The following is a 23,979-nucleotide window of genomic DNA, read 5'->3' as shown; positions in this document are numbered from 1 at the left end:
ATACACGGTTAACCACCCTCCCATCTTCAGCGAGTTGAAGTCTCTGCACCTTACCAAGGTATTTGCAGCTGAGAGACTTAATGTCGACACCACAGATTCATCTTGTCAGCCTCTCATGGTTTCATGGGTCACAAGTGATGCAGGTAACTAGTCTGGTAGTATGTTATTATATCCGATCAGGAAACTTTCAGAACAGCAACTTTGAGCAGCAAGGATCAGAAGAGGCTGGAATGTTCCAAGGTAAGTATCTCCAAGATTTAGCTTACAATGATCAGGAAATGGTCATGATATTAGATAAGGAGACTTAGCTCTTCTAATAGGGGGATTTGGCAGCCAATAATACGTCATATGCAATATCAGTCTCCGACAATAACAGGCTTTATGTCAGTCAAACCAGTACTCACCTTTTTTAATGTGAACTCGATGAACATTTCATACAAGTTGACTGGTTCCTTGAGGTCCCTGGTAGCTGTTGCTATTCTATCAAACTCAGCAGGAAGATGTTTCACTAACGATAACAGCTCTGATTTTATCTTATTGCCCTGAAAAATGAGAAACACAAATCAGCCCTACTTTCACTTCTGAGGCTATATTTCTTGGTTTAACACTATTGCTTGCGATTGTCCCTGAAAGCAAAACTCTTACCCAATGAAAATTTGCAGAAAATTTGTCACTGAGATTAACCACTCGGATGGCAATGCTCAATGTATCTTACCCTGATACCCTGATGTCCATCTATCGACACGCTGCATTATATTTATCAAGATACTCAGCCTCCCCGCTCCTGTACTCAGACTCCTTCCTCACCATATCCTTCTGAATCTGTTTACATTTCACGATCTGTTTCTTCAGTGCAGTTACCTCATAATTAACATTCCTCATCAAGATTTGCGCGACTTCAGCTGAAAAAACATTTTCAGAGTTTACTGAAAGCCCTCTTCCTCGTATAGTCAAGGAGTGTCATAGCCTGAAGGTCATCAGTGCTGGCTACCCTGCATCAAGCCTTCCTTCGATCCTGATGAGAACAACCCGGGACTGTATTTCTCGATGAACCACAAGGCTTTAAAGAAACTAAATTCCTGGCTCATCACAGTCTTTTGAATGAGATGTAAACCGATGTTCCTTGTATCTGATATCTCTGCCAGGGCAGGCAAAAGATGACACCAAGTGAAAAACATGAGTAGCCTGCGTGGACTCAACCTCTGGGTGAAGATGGAGTCGCTTGGATAATAAATCCAACTGGCACCTAACCGTGGTGGCACATGTTAAGGAACGACCACAGGCGCCACTATTTTGGCTAGAACTTGAAATCCTAAAATAATTGGAACGCCTTTAAAATGAAGTGAATACCAATTTGAAGGGTGTGAGTCTGTTCTGTGGAAAACAATGAACAGACTTCCATCCCTTGAAACTGGCATTCACTGCGTGTTGAAAGTGTTCTAATTGCTTTAGGACTTCAAGTTCTGGCCAAAATGGTGGTGCCCTATGGTCAATCCTTATGCAAAGTTAGACTGGAAGGGTGAATTTGAGTGGTATAAATTCCCTACCCAATCGTCAACCTTATTTCACAATCGACTAACCTAAATAAACGCCATCCTTTTCATGTAGTTTGAGAATCTCATACCAATCCTTAAACAACAAAGACACAAACTCTACCGTGGAAATTACTTTGAACATTATTTCCCAGACATGCACACTGCAAACCCATAAATAGTTGTGAGCCTTTTTTGAGCCATTTTTTCATGTTTAAAACCAAGATGGAACTGGGAGAGCCCAGCCAAAAGATGCTGAGACGATTGATGGAGGATGGAAGGCCGGAGCAACTGCTGCCACCAAAACTCTTCTGTAGCTAGAGGTGAGCGTTTGCCAGGACTGTTCCAGGGTCAATCACTTTTTCTCCAAGGAACAGAAGATGCTAAATGTTGGCCAAACCATGGTGCAAACAGGTGATTTTTATCACTGTGACCTGCAACAGTTATCGCTACAATGAACAATATAGGTACAACCAGTAATTCCTGGGTTTGATGTCGTCGTAGGTCCCAGCGATCACCAATTCTTGTCGCAGGTTGCGATGACCACGGCAAAAAAATTTTTTGTCGCATGCATTCATGATCACTGGTCGCAATGACGAAATCACTTTTCTGCAGGGCACTTTATCATACCACTTGTTGAACATCACCAACTATACCCACCTTCATGCGCTGCGATCTCCCAAACATGTTTTTACTTCCCGCTTCTGTCTCCTTGAGCAGATCAACGATTCTCAGACAATGAAAGTAGTTGATGTCTGAATGAAAGATAAAATGAATTTTATGTTAAATTCGCTGAAATTTTCTAATCCTATGGATGTTTTGGTCCAGGCATGATTGTCCTGTTGTCATGAATATGTTGCCAATTGCAGCAACAAAAATTGCCTGTTTGCGGGAATCAGTGTCAGTATTAAATAGCATTTAAAACCGTTTGAAATACATTTCACCTGTGAGAGACCTGCAACACAGCAGGTGTTTAAATCGGCTGTTCAAGGGACAAATGTCTCAGCACCGAATCCAAACGTCGGCCATGTTGACGAAAATAACGTCTTACCATATAAAGTTTGAGAAAAACATCTGCCAATGGCTGGGCACCTGCAAAAATGACACACCTCATCGCAACAGAGGTGATTATGATGACATATATAATCTTGTGACATCACCCGGTGGACCAGCAGCGTGCATTTTTTGGTAGGGAATGACCAGCCAAGACAAAAGTGGACCCATTGTAGCTATATGAGGCCTGATATCCACTCGGAAGTTTCTCGGGTTTTTAAATTCCCATCATGGTTACAGTAATGAAAAGCAGTACAGCTTCTTTAAGAGCATTTGGAAGGAGATGTCAACATAACGAAGGAATCTGATGCAGTTGAAGACTTACACGTTCCCTGCAGCATGGTTGTTATCTCCTCCACCGGAGAGTGTTCTCACCTGCCATAGCTGGTGGCAGTGATGACGAGTGTTCTCACCTGCCATAGCTGGTGGCAGTGATGACGAGTGTTCTCACCTGCCATAGCTGGTGGCAGTGATGACGAGTGTTCTCACCTGCCATAGCTGGTGGCAGTGATGACGATTGATTAACCAATCTGAAACAGAATGGTCAAGGTTGCTTAATCTTAATCCCTCCTCACAAGACTACTGCCGCTGACATATGACATGTATGATGTCGACATGCGACCCACCGTCATTGGATCGATGATGGGATCTACCATGGACCATCATAGAATCTATGATGAGATCCGAGTGTAAAACACGGTTTGTTATTAATCATCATAGATCCATCCATGTGCCAATCAATGATCCTATGAGGGAATGTTATGCATGTGAGAATGATGTGACATATCAAGTAACAATAAATGACTGATGGAAAGTGGAAAGTTAACGGACCCCGACACTGACACTGATGCAGATGACACTGACGCATGAGCCACGACAGAATACCCCTGATTTTTGTCGGTGGTATGAATATGACTGGACTTACCCAGGAACTTTAATTACTAGACTCACCAAGTAACTATCATGACTGGACTTACCAAGTAACTATGATTACTAGACTCACCAAGTAACTGTAATGACTGGACTTACCACCCACGAACTATAATGACTGGACTCACCCAGTAACTATAATTACTAGACTCACCAAGTAACTATAATGACAAGACTTACCAAGTAACTATAATGACTGGACTTACCAGGTAACTATAATTACTAGACTCAACAAGTAACTATAATGACTGGACTTCACTTACCCAGTACTTTTAATTACTAGACTTACAAAGTAACTATAATGACTGGACTCACCAAGTAACTATATGAAGGGACTTAAAAAGTAACTATAATGACTGGACTTACCCACTAACTATAATGACTGGACTTACCCAGTAACTATAATTACTAGAATTATCAAGTGACTTATTGTAATGAATATCTATTGGAACATTGTCCATGCTTCTTCCCATGCTGTAGCTGGAATGGAATAATTCTAGGTTTGAATTATGTGCTCGTCATTTTTGGAAGAATTACGAAAAAGAAATGACGTATTTTACTCTTCTTGTCAAGTAAACATTCATTCGGTTATCGGCTAATCTTCATCACTGATCTGGGTCATGGACATTTCTTTCAAACAACTGGTAACTGTTAATGTTAATTATTTAACTAGAAGTAGAAGTAGAATGACTGTGGCAATTAATGATAATTCACCAATTGACTGATCAGTGACATTTCGAATATATTTCTGTCATCATATAATATACAAAGTCTACGCCTATGCATACCAGAATCCCAGGACCAGAAATCTGCAGAATTATGACAAAGACACTTTATTGATGTCATGATGTTGTTGTTGCTGTTGTTGAAAGTAATGTCACTGGCGTCTAATCTCACACACACGAGACAGAAGTAAGCGTTAGCTGCTGAGCACAGAGCTACTCAGATAGAGAGAGAGTAGTCAGCATGGTCAGAGACAGTCAGAGAGAGGCCTCGGAGTCAGAGGAGCTTACAAGGCTTGCTCATTCATTGCTGCATAGTGAGTATCACATACTCATAGTCATAGTCATAGTCCTAGTGCATGCAGTTTACACGTCGTTTAGACTTCGTCTTGACATCTGCTTTTCAAACTATCCAACACTGTGACTTGACATTTCATTGATGGTCAACGTCACTTTCTACATTTCCATCGTAAAATACTGTGGCTAATTACAAACCTCGTTGTTGTTGAAGCCAAAATATTGTGCAAAAATAGGATTTTTTGGAGATGGTGTTGCTGACATTTTCGTGAATGCTAAAATTACCGTACCACTTATGACCTTGACCTCAAAAAGTAAATACACTTGGTGTCTATTTATAGATTAGCACATGGCATTATTTACAACGAGACGAGAAGCAGGTAGCCAAGTACTGCCACGCCATCTCGTGTAAGTCTGTGAAACTATGGCCCTGTTACAGGACTGGTAACTCATGAATTGGTGTCCCCTTAGATAACCAAGTCCTGTCACTGTTGACCACGGTCATGCAGGTTGTGATAATTGGTGTCCCCTCAGATGACATTGACACTGTCCTGTCACTGTTGACCCTGGACAGGTTGTGATAATTGGTGTCCCCTTAGATGGCCAGGTCCTGTCACTGTTGACCCTGGACAGGTTGTGATAATTGGTGTCCCCTTAGATGGTCAGGTCCTGTCACAGTTGACCCTGGACAGGTTGTGATAATTGGTGTCCCCTTAGATGACCAGGTCCTGTCACTGTTGACCCTGGACAGGTTGTGATAATTGGTGTCCCTTAGATGACCAGATTCTGTCACTGTTGACCCTGGACAGGTTGTGATAATTGGTGTCCCTTAGATGACCAGATTCTGTCACTGTTGACCCTGGACAGGTTGTGATAATTGGTGTCCCCTTAGATGACCAGGTCCTGTCACTGTTGACCCTGGACAGGTTGTGATAATTGGTGTCCCCTTAGATGGACAGGTCCTGTCACTGTTGACCCTGGACAGGTTGTGATAATTGGTGTCCCCTTAGATGACCAGGTCCTCTCACTGTTGACCCTGGACAGGTTGTGATAATTGGTGTCCCCTTAGATGGCCAGGTCCTGTCACTGTTGACCCTGGACAGGTTGTGATAATTGGTGTCCCCTTAGATGGTCAGGTCCTGTCACAGTTGACCCTGGACAGGTTGTGATAATTGGTGTCCCCTTAGATGACCAGGTCCTGTCACTGTTGACCCTGGACAGGTTGTGATAATTGGTGTCCCTTAGATGACCAGATTCTGTCACTGTTGACCCTGGACAGGTTGTGATAATTGGTGTCCCTTAGATGACCAGATTCTGTCACTGTTGACCCTGGACAGGTTGTGATAATTGGTGTCCCCTTAGATGACCAGGTCCTGTCACTGTTGACCCTGGACAGGTTGTGATAATTGGTGTCCCCTTAGATGGACAGGTCCTGTCACTGTTGACCCTGGACAGGTTGTGATAATTGGTGTCCCCTTAGATGACCAGGTCCTGTCACTGTTGACCCTGGACAGGTTGTGATAATTGGTGTCCCCTTAGATGGCCAGGTCCTGTCACTGTTGACCCTGGACAGGTTGTGATAATTGGTGTCCCCTTAGATGGCCAGGTCCTGTCACAGTTGACCCTGGACAGGTTGTGATAATTGGTGTCCCCTTAGATGACCAGGTCCTGTCACTGTTGACCCTGGACAGGTTGTGATAATTGGTGTCCCCTTAGATGGCCAGGTCCTGTCACAGTTGACCCTGGACAGGTTGTGATAATTGGTGTCCCCTTAGATGACCAGGTCCTGTCACTGTTGACCCTGGACAGGTTGTGATAATTGGTGTCCCTTAGATGACCAGATTCTGTCACTGTTGACCCTGGACAGGTTGTGATAATTGGTGTCCCCTTAGATGACCAGGTCCTGTCACTGTTGACCCTGGACAGGTTGTGATAATTGGTGTCCCTTAGATGACCAGATTCTGTCACTGTTGACCCTGGACAGGTTGTGATAATTGGTGTCCCTTAGATGACCAGATTCTGTCACTGTTGACCCTGGACAGGTTTTGATAATTGGTGTCCCCTTAGATGCCCAGGTCCTGTCACTGTTGACCCTGGACAGGTTGTGATAATTGGTGTCCCCTTAGATGACCAGATTCTGTCACTGTTGACCCTGGACAGGTTGTGATAATTGGTGTCCCCTTAGATGACCAGGTCCTGTCACTGTTGACCCTGGACAAGTAGTGTAATATGGACAGTTGTAACTCAGAGTCAAATCCCAGTCAAACTTATCTCAGTCATTTCTCAGTATAAACTTATCTGAGTCAAATCCTAGTCTAAATTCTCCCCAGTCATTTCTCAGTCAAGTCACTAAATCGTCCAAATCGTCCAAAATTATCAAAATTTCATAATTTTCAAAAAAATAAAAAATCAAAAAAACTTTTCTTATAATAAATGAACACCTTTCCATCAAATTCAGAACTTGATTCAAGAGTGACAGAATATACAAAATTTAAAGATCTTCCCGTGAACAATTGGTATAAAATTAAATCATTCAGAACAATAACAACAAAAGTAGGAGAATCAACCCTCCTTGAACTAGTGGACGCAGAATCTAAAGAAGTGACCGTATGGGCCACGTCGATCATCAAACAAAAACTAAATGGTCACCACAATTACATAAGATTTACAGGAGTCAAGGAAACGAAACAAGGTAAAAAGTTCTATGGATTTAATCTTTTAGACTAATTTTATACTCATCTTATATTTAACTAAAATTATTTTATTGTAAATAAAATGAACAAAACTGCGAAAGCTCTCATTGGTGTTCTAATCTTGTCAATTTCAGGAAATGTCATTTTAACCGGAATTAATTTTTTACCTAGATATACTCTCGCTCCAATCATGAACATCACAGACTTTCCAATGAATGTCACATGTCTCATGGAGCACAAAAGAATGTTGATTAAAAATCACATATATGGTCATGTGTGTTATAACCCATGGCTTGATATTTCTATCATTGACCTAAGGTATTATAAAGATGGATCTGTAAATCTGACCGATGTAATTTTATAAGCTAAAAAGCCTATAAATTTACTCATCTACACTACTTTTGTCTGACTTGCTTTTACAGCCCAAACTGATTATCTCAGATGAAAGTCATGTCATTTCGGATTCTAGGATGAGCTCAAATTCACTTGCAGAAATAGTACCATTATCCAAATATCTGGAAAGTAAATTATCAACACCTCGCAAGCATGCTTTTTTCTCAATTAAAATAGCTAAATGTTTTTTCTCCTTTTTCCTCAACTTAGGAACGACAATTTTTCCAACTAAGCCTAGGAGTGTACAAATGGCAGAAATTGGAATGCTGATGACATTTCCAATCACAGTCGCCGCTCCAATTGATGCGACTGTGACACTGGTAATATACATACCAATTTCACAACCGTGTAAGATTTGACTCGCTTTTTTATAATGTTTATGTAATTTTTTTCTTTTTTCAATAGTCAACTCTAATTCTGTAATGTTTTCTTTAATTTTTTCAAGTCTAAATTGTTCAGCGTCATCCATTTATTCTAATCGTAAATCAATGGAAACTGGCGTTAAAAATTCAATAGGATCATCATTCTGATCCTTGATGTGTAGTTCAATACTAGTATGATCGTGCTTTGCGATTTTCACTTTTTGAAGAGAGGTATATTCATGAATATCACCATAATATTTACCTTTGGGAACAAATGATGTCAGAAGATCACTGCGTTTTCCATTCACTAAATTTTTATGTCCATCCAAAATACTGCAAGAAATTCTATACTCATGATAAGGTAGAAGTTTACAAGGTTTATTTCCAGTAATTTCTGAGCTTATGAAGGTAATCTCTTCATGAGTCATTCCTAATATGTCACCTAGTTCTTGATGGAGAATGACACCAAATGGTGGCTTAACTTTAATGTTTATTTTCCCTAATGAAGGTATATAAGTCAACTCAAAGTCATCAGCATGTCCTTTTTCTTTCAACGCTTCCTTGACTGCTTTATTATACGTCGCTGGCGTATAAAATCCATCAGGAATAACAATGATATCCTGTGCTGTATATTCATCATTGACGACCGTCGCTAATCGTAGATGACTATTTCCCAATGTCCTTGAAAAATTATAGTAAGTCATAGGAATAATAGCCTTTTCAACCTGTATTGTGTCATAGGACTGAATACTCGCTGGAAGTAGCATCCTTAATACATCATGAAATCTAACGTTCATTTATTTTAGAAGAAATTTTATGTGCTTTTTGTTTAATGGTTCCTATATTGGTTGATAATACTTGAATAATCACTAAAATAGTGACAGCGACCATAATAATCACATGTTCTGCTAAAAATCCTACAACATTAGCAGCTGCTTTTAAGAGAGTAGACACAATAGAGCCTAAAATTCCAGGCAAAGCGACTAAAGCTTTTTTACCTAAGGAGAGTAGCCAATTTTTAAATTTGATCAAACCTTGTGTTATTTTACTAGGAGGTTTGCTAGGTCCTATAGGTTGACTAGGTCTTCCAGATCCTCCCGGTGTAATCTTAGAAGGAGTACTTGGTTTGACTAAAGAGCCAATGCCATATACAAAGCTTGCACCAATGGCAGAAATCGCCATCAGCACAGCAGTCACAATAGTAGCAAGTTTAAAGCCCTTCAATTTGAATAAAGCGTCAAGTCTGTCTCCTAAGGATTTACTTGTATCATTGACAGTTTTTCTATAGCCTTCAGCTACTTGTTCAAAATAAGGTCTTGACGTTTCTTTGATTGAATCTAATTCATCAGCTTCTGCTTCATCTATTTCTTGATAATTTTGTTCTTCATTATCAATCAAATTTTCCATTTCAAAATCATCGCTTTGTCTCAATGTGGTTATCTTATCTTTTATTCTGTCACGTGCTTGCCTATATTTTTCTTTAATCGCTTTAAATTTACGCCTGAAATAGTCAATGACTTCATCTAATTTAGAATTCTTTGTTTTTATAGGTTCGTTTGAGCTCAAAGTGGCATCTTGAATGTCATCAACATTATTAGATTCAACAATCGTTGATTCACCCGTGTCAATATTTGTATCCTGTACTCTCGCTTCCTCATTTGTATCCTGTACTCTAGCTTGTTCATTGGTGTCAATAATGTCAGGTTTCAGAGGAATATTACTAGATCCTGCTTCATTGTCGAAATTCAATTGTCTTCTACCTGTTTTTTCTCCAACATTTTCAAGTATTGGAGTGTTTATATTAATTTTTTTAAAAAAGCTCATGAATTCTGTTTTTCCTTTTCCTTTTATAGAGCTAACAGTATAAGGATCTTTATCAGCTCGTGTTAGTTTAATTTTATCTCCATCTATTGGGTGGAAAAATACAGTTCCGCTTGGAGTAATTGTCAGTTTGTTACGTAATTCTTTTATGTCCCTTCTTAAATATAATTCATTTTTTTCCATATATTTGTTAATAAATTCATCTTTTCTATCAATGATGATCTCTTTGTCCATTAAACTTTTCCTTACAGGTCGTGGAACATCTCCAGTCAATTCATCTATAAGATTACCATTATCCTCTCTTTGTTGCTCTTCCGCATCCACCAAGTCATCTTTATTTGGATCATTGACTTTATCTTCAAATGCTAGATCATCATTACCAGCCATTTATTTTAAATAAATTTTGACAAAACAGCTGATCCAATCACACTCCCTGCAATATAGGCTTGTTCATAATTTTTCTGACTCTGACTAGGTTTATAATTTAAAGTTGGCTCAGGATGGATGTTGTCATAATAGCGGATAGAATCTTTCATGTCTAACATGTCTGATTGTGCCTGATGTTTTTTCTGTCGTTGTTCTGCTAGGAAGTCAAGATGTTTAATTCTATTGTGAGACCAAGTTGCTGATTCCTTTTGTAATTTTTCACTTGCTAAATCGTGTCTTTTACGCTCTTCTGCAGCATTCTTAGCATCAAATGCGTGGAACATGGCATTACCTCCAACAAAAGCAGTCGCATTAGCTACTGCTCCAAAAATTGTTGTTAAAATCATGCCAGCCATTTATTTTATAATTTTTTTACTTCTACGAACGAAGTGAGTAATCAAGGACTACCAATTTGGTAGCCCTGTTGCCATTAAGAGAGCTAGCATTTTGCTAGCTCTCTTAATTAGTGATGTTCTTCGGCAATCCTTGCTTTTCCAAATAGCCTTTGGTTATGATAGCTAGTGACACAGCTCCAGTGAGCTTCACTGCCTCCATTAGGTCAGGTTTACTAGGATCTCCAATATTTGACTTGAGTAGCTTTTTAGCAGCCATGCCATAGCCAACAACAAGTGCTGCTAAAACTGCAGAATGGTAAATGGTGTTTCCAATATTTTTCGTGTCGATCATGGTGCTCATTTATTTATAGTAAAGTTTTTTGAAAATTTATAAGATCAGATTGTCAGATTTTTGTTTAGGTTTAATTTTTTTCTCTAATTTTTCAATCGGTGACTCCTTTTTGGAGTAGAACCAAACAAAACCTGCTAAAGTGATGCCACCTATCACTATGAAAGGATAAGGCAAATAATAATTTTGCTTAATGTCATCATCTGTTTTACTTTTTTTCTTTCCTTTATTCAACTGACCTAATTTTTTACCCCATTCAACTCTCTTAGGATTCTTTGGCTTTTCTGTTGTTGTAATTTCAGTTGTTGTGTTATCTTTTTCTTCGCTCATATCTGTTTATTTTATGAAAAATATTAGCGACTATTATTATGACTATTAGCGACTATTATTATGACTATTATTATGACTATTATTATGACTATTAGCGAATATTATTATGACTATTATTATGATTTAAAATGTGGTGATAGTTGATTTAAAATGTGGTGATAGTTGATTTAAAATGTGGTGATGTCTCATTTTAATAAAAAATTATGTTGTCATAAATAAAACATGTTTCACGCCGTAAAAATTCGTCCAAATGTTAGATTTGACAACTTTGAAGAAATTTATGACAAAGTGGTTGACGTATTAGAAAAAAATGACGCAAGACACTATCAACATGACATGTCATGTGTGCCATATAATTTGCGAGAGCATCTTAAAATAGCTAGAAAATATGTTCATTTATATTGTAATCATTGGGTGTGCCAAGGCTGTTATTCAACCGATTGTACTATATTAGAGAATGAAGTCGTGTGTAATGATTGTGGTGATATAGACAATGCTTTTGATCCATATAATGAGACACCAGATTTGTGGACAAATTCTATTCAAAAAACATATATATCTGGTTCACACTATGGCATGGAAAAAACTCATACGTATGTGATATCTAAATTTCAAAAATTTAAAGAGCAGTATAAGGATGAACTATTGTTCAAGAAAGTGGACAATCATTTAATTGCCAAGGATGTGAAAAGGTTAGAAGACCTGTTTGAAAAGAATAGGGATAAACTAACCAGAAAGTCCTTCTTTTTTAACAAACATATTTTGAGAAAATTAAATGAACACTATCTTTTAGCACCAGCAAGTATAAGCGCAGCGACGAGAAAAGAATTGAAAAAAGTAGACAAACAAGCAGCTGCATCAGCGAGTGTACTCACATCTTCTTTAGAAAAGGTGTATGACGATTTTAAAACATTACATTGGCCTTAAACTTTATACAGTTAGACTCTATAAAATTTAGGCCTACTCGCATGTATCCTTTGCTTCGCTTTTTTCAATTGCAGTTTCAGCCGTATTGACTACAATTGTACCTGCAGCTAAAAGTGTTGGGTTCATATAGTGACCCAGTTGTTTCTTTATTTCATGGTTGACTATGACATTGTCATTTAATTTTTCATGTAATTTTTTTTGATCCAAATTTGGAAATACCATTTTTACTGCTTGTGTATAACCAAATAGTAAGTTAGACACTAAATCATCAGCAATCTGAGTATTATATTTAATTTTATACTCATTATGTAATTTTTCAATATTTTTTTGTGACGCTTTTTTAATCGTAGCCTCAGATGATTTTATTCCTAGTTTATTGAGTAATCCTGATTGATAGTGTGAAAGTAATTCACTTCGCATGTCACACTCGTTTTGTTCTTCTTCAACATCATTGTTATTCATTTATTTATTACAAATTTTTTTACTTAAGTGAGTAATCAAAAGGCATCGTTCTGCGCAGTATAAGCTTCTTTCCTGCATCAATCTGTGCCAGAACTGTGTCTTTTTCGCTTTGTGGAATACAGCGATTTTCTTTGAAAATCTGATCCATAGAGAGTTGATCATTCATGGTATGAATCACCATGTGTTTACAATTTTCTCTAAAATCTTTGACAACTGCATTATATTTTTGAGTCAAAAGCCAAACAGAAATGCCATAATGTCTTCCTGAGAAAGCTAGTTCAGTCAATTTTGTACACTTATTCTTTGATTCCCACAAATTAGCACAATCATCAATGATAAATAATGTTTGATGATCTTGACTTTTTAAATTTTCAATCGCATCTTCTAAACAACTGTTTAAATCTGTAAGTACTAATTTTGGAGGATAAATGTGACTGTTTTTATCTTGTGTAATCCATGCTCTATCTTGGTAAGTTTTATTCATGTCAATCGTTGGACAAAAAAGCACAATGTCATCAAATTTTTTACGAAATTCTTTTTCAAGTAAATCTAGTATAAAGTAGGTCTTACCACAGTCAGTCATTCCGACAATTAGCATATTGAACGGTGGATCACAATAAAATTCACTCATTTATTTTAGTGTACAATGCCCTTTACTCGTTTATTCTCAAGCCCTACTAATCCATCAGCTACAATATAGACTAGCATGTCATATTCTGTTTCAGTACTTCTGGTAAGTTCAAGTTGTAAACCATGTTTAATATTGCTCATGGCAGTTCCAGATCCATGTAAATAGTTGTCCTCTGTACTTCTCAGATCAATCCACAGAGCATATTTATGATTTTCGTAGAATTTCTCGACATCCATCATGCAGTCTTCAGTTTGCTTAAGATCTTCTGACATATAAAGTCGTTTGACTTCATCAAATTGATTATAGGCTTTCATTCCTGACTTGTATATACAGTGAGAAATTCCTTCTGAAGTAATGGTCACATTAGTGATGTCTGGATTTTGAAAACTTGTATTTTCAGCATCATACTCAGCGTAATTTTTCTGGAAAAATATCAGAATACCCTTTGTTGATGCACGATTGACATCTACATTGATATTCATGCGTTTATTCTTTCCAATTGAATCTGTCCTCAAAAGATGCACGTCTTCATATCTAAATCTAGTATCAGCATATATTGCTTCGATTTCCTCACTAAGTTCTGTGGAAAAGACTGTTTCATACTCAAGTTGAATATCTTTCACAGCATATGTTTTTGACGTTGCAGTTCCTGTCACAACATATTTTGCGTCATTAAATTTGATGTTATATTCAATGGATTCTAAAATAGCTGATGGGTAAAAAGGTAGATGATCATCAAAAAGTTCTGACTCAATAGGAATACAATATCTGTCACCAAATGCTGTTTTAAGTGCATCTTTTCGTTGCTCCTTGTCAATACCTTGTTGAACACGATTTTTCCTTTGTTTTTCTGTCAACCAAAAATCCTTGAATGTATTATAGATGTAAGATTTGTCCACTTCACTCATTGTTTTTCCACCCAATTTAGTTGTAATTCTTTCAACAATATTTCGACCTACATTCGCCACAAATCCAGCTGCTGCAGCATTGGCTGCATTACTTGCTTTTGATGAGGTAGACAACTTAAATGTAAGTTTCAAACTTTTAGGAACAATCACTTGTCCTTTTTCAAGCTGAGGAATTTTCACATACAGTGTTTCTCCAGGATTCACAGAATTAGGATTATGGGTAATGACTTCATAATTTCTTTTAGCTTTGAGCCCCTTGGCTATTTTGTTTGATCTATAAGGATCAAGATATTTACCAAACGATGTGTCCATTTATTTATAGTAAAATTTTTTAGCCAAAAATGGCATATTGAATTTAATCTTACTCAATCAATGTGCCGAAAATGGCATATTGAAATTAATTTTACTATAAATAAATGAGTAATTTATATTCTAACTTTGATCAAATTCAAGACATTCAAGACAAATTCAATGCAGACATCCTCAAGGTTAAAGATAGATTTAATTTGTGGGATTATGAGATTGACAAAGTACTAGTTGAAATTAAAGAAGAGATCCTCAAGGTTAAAAACAGTTCGTGGGGTGCAGACGTTATAACAGCGAGTAAAGTCAACACTAAAGTGGATCAACTTGAGATATCAGTGAATGACTCCTTCATCAAATTGGAAACATGGTGGGCTATCGTTGGAACTTATTTAGACTATATGTTGACCCGTAGAAGATGGAAAAATGTACCCAAGGAGCTGAAAGAACTTCCTTCGTTGCAAATTGAGTAAGATATTTATAGTGTGATTTTACATTATAAATATCTTACTTCTTTCTCAACCGTGAGTCAACACTATTTTTAGAATCTAAGCCTTCTTTGTGTTTAATTGTTGACTCAATTTTAGCTTCTTTATCTGCTTTCTCAACCTCTGAAGAATCAGCTTCTTCATCAATTGTAGCTAGCACTTGCTGCAAAGCATCAAGTCTAACTCTTTCATCATTATTTAAGATAGCATGAACACCTTCAATATTTTTGATAGTGTAAGTTCTATTGCTCCAAATCTGTTTGTAACCTTTGGTAAATAGTGGTCTCTTCAATTTTTTTCTAACTAATTCTCCAATGTTAAACTTGTGTACAACGGGCATAGATTTTTCTGCATTTAATTCAACTAATTCAGTAGCATGAAGGTTAGCTTCATTTGGACTATAGTCTAAAATGCCAGAATGAGGTCTTTCATTGTATGCACTAATGTAATCTTGCAAATGATCAACCCATTTGACTGTATTTTTCTCTGTGAAATCTTTGAAGACCATTTCTTTAATAGTTCTAGATAGTCTATCAATTAAGCCTAATGCATGATGATCACCAATATCCACTGTTCCATGTCTAATGTTTAATTCTTTGAATAAATCTTGTAGTGGTTTGTTTAAAAATTCATTGCCTGAATCTGTAATAATAAGTGTAATACTAGAAGTATCATTATAAATTTTTTCAAAGCCATTTTTCACTTCAAACTTAGTTTTATTTTTTAAAGCTTCAGCATAAGCTTTTCTTGTAAATGTATCAATAGCAAGTAAAATCCATTTATACCCTTTATTTTGCCTTGAGTAATTACTCATGTCCAACAAATCCATGAACCAAAGAGCATTTTCACGATAAGCTATAATGTGACCTTGGATTTTATTGAACTGCTTTTTGTGAAGCTGATAGCTTTTCTGAGATTTTACAAATTGGTCAATGTCATCAAATTTTATACTAGGATCCTTCTTTTTCATGATTTTATAAAATTTTAAAGCAGAAGGATATTTGTAACTTGCATATGCTTCTTGCACATTCACGCTGTTCATGGTGTGTTTATTTTAAAGAATAGTTTGAACTAAAAATCCTACAACAATTAATCCTATTGTAAAAGGTAAATGACTCGCTTCGCTCGTAGAAGTAGTTTGTTCATTCATCAAATTTGATGAATTAGTTTGCGGTTGTTCGGTCTTCAAATTTGAAGACTGAGTCACTTGTCGCTTTTTTCTGACATTGATATGTGAATTGATGCCAAAAGTTGTATTTTCTGTAGCGGTTAACAGAGAGTTATTATACCCTTCAATTGTGCCAATATGTAATCGCATATGACTAGGAACAAGTTTTAATCCTAAACCTACGGCAAAATCTAATCGTGAACCTGCTTTTTCTAAAGCATAGGCATACGCTTGTTTTGAGTGAATGAGTATACTCGCTGACTGAAATGTTTTGATAGAATCGACTAATGTTTGACCTTGAATCGCATCTTCCACTAAAATTCCAAATTGTTTCTGTGTATCCAATGAATCAAGAATATCCTGTCGAATCATGGTTTGTGAACCTAGAATACAATAAACATAGGTTCTAATCGATTCATTGATTCTACTCATGCCTGCTTTAGTCAATCCTTGACTGTCTAGGACGATAAAATTTGTCCAATCGTCTGAGTAAATGAAGGATAAAGTGTCAATGTAGAGTCTATGATGGTCTGCATAGACATATCCTTTTTTATCTGCATTAAACGGAAACTTACTAGGATCATTCAAATAATAGTTACCATTGTCCATGACAATGTCTAGCGCTTGTATTTTCCCTTTGTGAAAATAGTTGAAGTCAACAGAGCCAAATTCAAGCTTTAAATTTTCATAGGCTTGTTTATTGTAAGGATTTTTTGATGGATTAAAATCAGGATTTCCTGGTAATGGAATTTTTAGCTGGTGTAATATCTTTCTGATGGTAAAATAGACATGAAATCTAAAAATACTTTGTACTAAAGGACCAGCATGATTAATATGATTATGCCAGCTTACACCTGAACCTGATGTCGCACAATAGAGTGCAAATTTAAATTGGTTTTCCCAGTTATCCATACTTGCATTTTTAATATAATCTTTCACTTGAGCATAGGTGGTAAATTGTCGTGGAGTCACTTTACTCGGGAAAATATCAATTGTATTGAAGTAGAAAAATTCAGTTGGAGTGACATAAATTTTTTGGTGAATGAAAGGATCCTTGCTTAAAGAGTTATTCTTATAAGTCACAGGATAGTTGACATTCGGTTTAAATTGTAGATATGAAGGAAATGTCATTTATTTATAATTTATTTTACTTCTACGAACGAGGTCTAGCAAAATGCTAGGCCTGTTGCCATTAAGAGGTCTACCAATTTGGTAGGCCTTGTTTATTTTTTAATCAGAGCTAGCAAAATGCTAGCTCTGCGAATCAAAGAGCTTTAGTGGAGATTCCATCGTCCAATATTGTACGTTTATCATCATTCGCATTCAATGCTACTTTGCTCACTTGCTCAGTGTAAATTTGATGATGTCTTGACCTAAACACATTCATCTGTTTTTCAATTGGAATTTTATCGAGAAGTACAGACTTGTAATCTTCAAAGGAAATCTCATTTTTGACTACATTCTTCTTGACACCTTTACATTTTTTCACTTGATTGTCTTTATCAGTTGTATAGGCATATAACTTAGAACGTAAAGCGATGAATTCAGTGATGACATGACCAGCTTCTTCATCTTTAAACTTACCAATGACTTTTTTATTCGCTTCTGAAAACAGTGGATGGTCTTTTGGAAAATTAGAGAAGTCAAATAATTCAGCATCTTGTTTCATGTCTTTGTAGATATCATCAGTTTCTATATGATAGACTAGTGAGTCAGTATCAGTGTACAACAGTTGTGCTTTGTCAAACTTTTTCATCATATGATTATAGTGGAAATCATACATATGAATTTTTGACAAGTCTAGAATGGCCTGCCCCATAAATATAGGTTTATTGAGACACACTTCTGATTTTTGAGATTCTACCATGACTAGATCTTCGCTGAAAATTTTATGATCTTTATAGTTGTTTGAATTGACTACTTTTCGAAGCTGAGGAACATTTGTAGTCAATTTTATGTTTTTTCTGTCTCTGACAGATTCCATTGTCTTTCCAAAGCATGAATTGTTCATCAATTTGAAGAAGTCCTTTTCAAAGTTATTTTTCGCTTTGGCTCGTTGACTTGTGTTTAAGTCAATGTACTCTTTCAAAAAGTATGATTCTGTAAAAGAAATTCCTCTGTGAATTTTAGTCAATTTTAAACCTTGACTCACATAGAACTTCAAAGCCTTGTGATGTACAATATATTTTTTCTTGTCTTGTAAATTAGGAATCAACTTATCATTCACATGTTCAGGTGCTAATGGATAGGCATTGTGTAAATCATGTAATTCTTGAGGATATTCTAAGTCCACTTCTAAAGTACATGGCATGCTTTGCCACTTTAATAATTCTGATGGAGTCATCCATTTAAAATTAGAATGAGGTAATTTTTCACTCATGGATAATCCATACAAATTATTCGCATCAACATAGGTGATATAACTTGTAGGTTGATTAGGATCGTGGTCTTTCAAATAGGGATTATTTGCTTTTGCATATCTGTGACTTGCTTGACAGATTCCTCCTCTAATGCCACATTCAAAGAAGTTGTACATGTCAACATCTGTTAAAAGTTCAATGTTAACATCAGTCTTTTTCAACATGGCTTGCCAAGACAATCCTGAAGCCGAATAAGCCCAAATTGGATCTAAATTATAAATCTCCATGCATGTCTGTCTGAAATTTTCTAAAATGTCTGCTAGTAAAAGAACATCAGTTCTCAAATAAATTTCGTGATAATCTCTAAAGGTGTGACAATTGAACCTATCCCACACATGTTGAGCGTGTAAGTATTCCTCTTGTGAAATTTTTGTATCATTAAATTTTGAGTCAAATGCTTCAATCGGAGGTAATTCTTTTTCTTCAAATTTATTGTGTGAGTCAACCCATTCATACGGATAGATTCCTTTTCTAGTGACTAGATCAAATTGTTCACCTTTGAAAAATTGTGCAAGGTTTTTCTTTTCAGGATTAGGCAAATTCTTAGCTAAATTTGCTAGAGATGACTGCATGAGTCTATAGAAGTCAAGAAATCTGATCGATAGAGTCTTATGCTCACCCACCTGTAATTCCTTGCTGAATGAAATATAGTTTTCAGAATTTTTCGCGATGACATTCAGTCTCCCTTTCAGATTTTTCACAAACAGATGTGCATCATAGCCTGACAAATTGTGAAAGTAAACTGGTATGAAATCAGGTGCTTGTAATTGAAGGTTACACTTATTACAAGCTGGTCCTCTGTATTTTCCATTAAAATGGTTGTGATCACGAACTTTATAATTTTTTTCTGTGAACATTTTGTCACAGACATAACATTTTTTAGCTGTCTTGTGCTTAACCTGTTGTTCTTGTGTTAAGGCTAACATAGCTTTAGGTTTGAAATGCTTGTCATGAATATTATAGACAGCTTTTTCAATCTCTTCACAGAACCTTTCTCCAATATTTTCATCAGGATTGTTGACACTAAATTCCACTAAGAGATTTTCAGCCTTGATTTGATCCTTGTCAAAACACACATAGAAGCTGAATGAGTTAGGAATATGTTCTTGAATTTGAACAGTTTTTTCGCCTAAGGATTTGTCAACTGTTTTCAAAGATGATTCAAAGTCAGCGACGATAAAGACAGGATGTTTTTGTTCGAATTTTTTATGTTTAAATTCCAGGATTTTTTCATGCTCCTTGGGCATACTCACTCTGACACATTCAAACTGCTTACAGTTCTCAACATGTTGTCTATGCCTTCTTTCACGTGACTCTTTCGTTCCACCTGAAGTAATTTTCATACATCTGAAGCATACTTTGATCTGTCCATCATGTTTAGAATGTGAGGAAGAAACCAGCCTAGAAAAGTTCTTGATCCAAGCATAATGATAATTTGCATTATCTTTGACATTTTCAACCTTTTCACCTTCTGGAACATCGTTCTCATCTTTGTAGTGCAGAAGATTAATAGTCTTGTCTTCTGCTAGAATTCTCTCAGATAGTCTAACTGGAGAAATTGGGTAAACTACTGTTTCATTTCCAAAGCATACTTTCTGTCTTGGAATAAATGTAAATACATTGACTGCTAAGTCAGGATTATTCTTCTCAAATTTCTCAATATCCTTGATTTTGACTGGATATTCTAAATCTTTGAACATGTAATCAAATTCAGATTTGTTATAATTTGACACTCGTTCTGTGTTCTTTGGGATATTTAATAATGCGGCTTCAACTGAGTATCTGAAGCATTTTTGATCAGAATTTTGTACATTAATCACTGCTCTTTTATTTTTAATCTTATCTGGTAAAGTAATATAGCTTGATCCTGAAAGTGGTGTGTAATTGACTGTGTGTAATTCAATCTTGATGACTTCTAAAAATTTCCAACCAGAACCTTCCTGAACTAAATTTTCCAGTTCTTTAAGGAAGTCTTCAATCAACTTGGAATAATCTAGCTCTTGACCCACATAAAGGATGTGTCTAGAACGAAGTTGAAACTCTTTCACGTCATTCTTCCTTTTCATTAGAATATGTAGAATGATTGAAATTTTTAATCCTACTTTATTTTCCTCATTCAATTTATCTTGTACAACTGACTTAATTTTAATGAGATAGTTTTCAATGTCAATATGAGGCAAACCTTCCATTTGGAAATGATTAACATATCCTCTGAAAGCGGAGTTGAATTTTTTTAATGTTTTTAACTCCACATGTTTTTCAATCAATTCCTGGATGACTCTCTTAGTCATGGAATTTTTAACATTAATGTCAAGTTCCTTCGCCTTTTTGAAAAGATCTGATTTTAAAATACGTTTAATGGGTTCTTTGGTTAAGAGTTCTTTCAATTTCTTAATATTGAGATTCTGAAAATTTTTATGGCCAAGAGCCTTGACTTTTTCTAAAAGAGGTTTTCTGATTGAAATTTTTGGCTTCACAGGTCTTGGTTTGATGTCAATCAAATTTTCCTGTGAAATTTTGTTTTCTAAAATTGAATCCAGTTGTTCTTTTTTGAATTTTCTTGGATTTAAACCTAGTCTTTGAGCTAGAACTCTTTTTTCAATTTGTGACAAGTCAGAAACTGGCTTGTCAATTTTCACTTCAACATCGTTGAAACTATTTGGGATCTGTTCAAGTCCCTCAAGTAACTTTTCTCTTGATAGAGATCCATAGTTTTTCATCTTGTTTCTGTAAGCTAAAATTTTGAGTTCGTCGCTCGACAATCCCTCAATATTTGTAGTTGTGTTCATGTCTTTATTATATAAAAAGTTTTTTGATTTTTTCTTTGATGCTCGCTCCATTTATATGATGAAAAAGTTTGTTATTAAATATAAGCATTGGGGATTCCCCTTTTTTTTAGTTTCGGTTTCAATAAGTCATTTTATAATCATAAACATGAGTATAAGATTCCAAATGGAGAGAGTGTCTACAAATATTGAGGGTCTATCAACGATGAGCTAAAAATACTAGCCTTCAGAAATAAAATAAAGAAGTATGGTTCTTTATCAAAGTGAATTTTAAAATTCTAGTTAATCCTCAATTGAGCGAAAATCTAGAACTTAAGGCTCACCACACCTATAACAATTAAAGAATTGTTATGGATGAGGTCATCATTTATTATATAAAAAGTTGTTTTGATTTTTTAAAAAATCCAATGTTGTGAGATTTCATTGTCTTTTTTGTAAAAGAAGACATCATCGTGTAGAATAGGACTTATATCACCTAGGTATAAAAGTTTATCCTTGATTCGTTTTGGACATCTTACAATATATAACGTTTTTTTATCATCTCTTGGATATACAAATAGTAAAAAATCATATTTATCTGTGATTGATAAATAGTCCAATCTATCAATTTTAAACCAAGTATGATCAGGAAGATTTCTCCAATTGGCATATACTTCTTTCATTTTATTTATAATAATTTTAGTTAAATATAAGATGAGTATAAAATTAGTCTAAAAGATTAAATCCATAGAACTTTTTACCTCGTTTCGTTTCCTTGACTCCTGTAAATCTTATGTAATTGTGGTGACCATTTAGTTTTTGTTTGATGATCGACGTGGCCCATACGGTCACTTCTTTAGATTCTGCGTCCACTAGTTCAAGGAGGGTTGATTCTCCTACTTTTGTTGTTATTGTTCTGAATGATTTAATTTTATACCAATTGTTCACGGGAAGATCTTTAAATTTTGTATATTCTGTCACTCTTGAATCAAGTTCTGAATTTGATGGAAAGGTGTTCATTTATTATAAGAAAAGTTTTTTTGATTTTTTATTTTTTTGAAAATTATGAAATTTTGATAATTTTGGACGATTTGGACGATTTAGTGACTTGACTGAGAAATGACTGGGGAGAATTTAGACTAGGATTTGACTCAGATAAGTTTATACTGAGAAATGACTGAGATAAGTTTGACTGGGATTTGACTCTGAGTTACAACTGTCCATATTACACTACTTGGACAGGTTGTGATAATTGGTGTCCCCTTAGATGACCAGATTCTGTCACTGTTGACCCTGGACAGGTTGTGATAATTGGTGTTCCCTTAGATGACCAGGTCCTGTCACTGTTGACCCTGGACAGGTTGTGATAATTGGTGTCCCCTTAGATGACCAGGTCCTGTCACTGTTGACCCTGGACAGGTTGCGATAATTGGTGTCCCCTTAGATGTCCAGGTCCTGTCACTGTTGACAGTGGACAGGTTGTGATAATTGGTGTCCCCTTAGATGGACAGGTCCTGTCACTGTTGACCCTGGACAGGTTGTGATAATTGGTGTCCCCTTAGATGTCCAGGTCCTGTCACTGTTGACCCTGGACAGGTTGTGATAATTGGTGTCCCCTTAGATGGCCAGGTCCTGTCACTGTTGACCCTGGACAGGTTGTGATAATTGGTGTCCCCTTAGATGGACAGGTACTGTCACTGTTGACCCTGGACAGGTTGTGATGAGTGGTGTCCCCTTAGATGGCCAGGTCCTGTCACTGTTGACCCTGGACAGGTTGTGATGATTGGTGTCCCCTTAGATGGACAGGTCCTGTCACTGTTGATCCTGGACAGGTTGTGATGAGTGGTGTCCCCTTAGATGGACAGGTCCTGTCACTGTTGACAGTGGACAGGTTGTGATGAGTGGTGTCCCCTTAGATGACCAGGTCCTGTCACTCTTGACCCTGGATAGGTTGTGATAATTGGTGTCCCCTTAGATGGACAGGTCCTGTCACTGTTGATCCTGGACAGGTATGATGAGTGGTGTCCCTTAGATGACCAGGTCCTGTCACTCTTGACCCTGGATAGGTTGTGATAATTGGTGTCCCCTTAGATGGACAGGTCCTGTCACTGTTGATCCTGGACAGGTATGATGAGTGGTGTCCCCTTAGATGACCAGGTCCTGTCACTCTTGACCCTGGATAGGTTGTGATAATTGGTGTCCCCTTAGATGGCCAGATTCTGTCATTGTTGACCCTGGACAGGTTGTGATGATTGGTGTCCCCTTATAGATGGACAGGTCCTGTCACTGTTGATCCTGGACAGGTTGTTGTGATAATTGGTGTCCCCTTAGATGGCCAGGTCCTGTCACTGTTGACAGTGGACAGGTTGTGATGATTGGTGTCCCCTTAGATGACCAGGTCCTGTCACTGTTGACCCTGGACAGGTTGTGATCATTGGTGTCCCCTTAGATGACCAGGTCCTGTCACTGTTGACCCTGGACAGGTTGTGATAATTGGTGTCCCCTTAGATGGTCAGGTCCTGTCACTGTTGACCCTGGACAGGTTGTGATGATTGGTGTCCCCTTAGATGGCCAGGTCCTGTCACTGTTGACCCTGGACAGGTTGTGATAATTGGTGTCCCCTTAGATGACCAGGTCCTGTCACTGTTGACCCTGGACAGGTTG

This window comes from Lineus longissimus, chromosome 15, assembly GCF_910592395.1.
Source record: "Lineus longissimus chromosome 15, tnLinLong1.2, whole genome shotgun sequence".
In the NCBI taxonomy this organism is placed as follows: Eukaryota; Metazoa; Nemertea; class Pilidiophora; order Heteronemertea; family Lineidae; genus Lineus; species Lineus longissimus.
Note: the sequence above shows the minus strand (reverse complement) of the source record.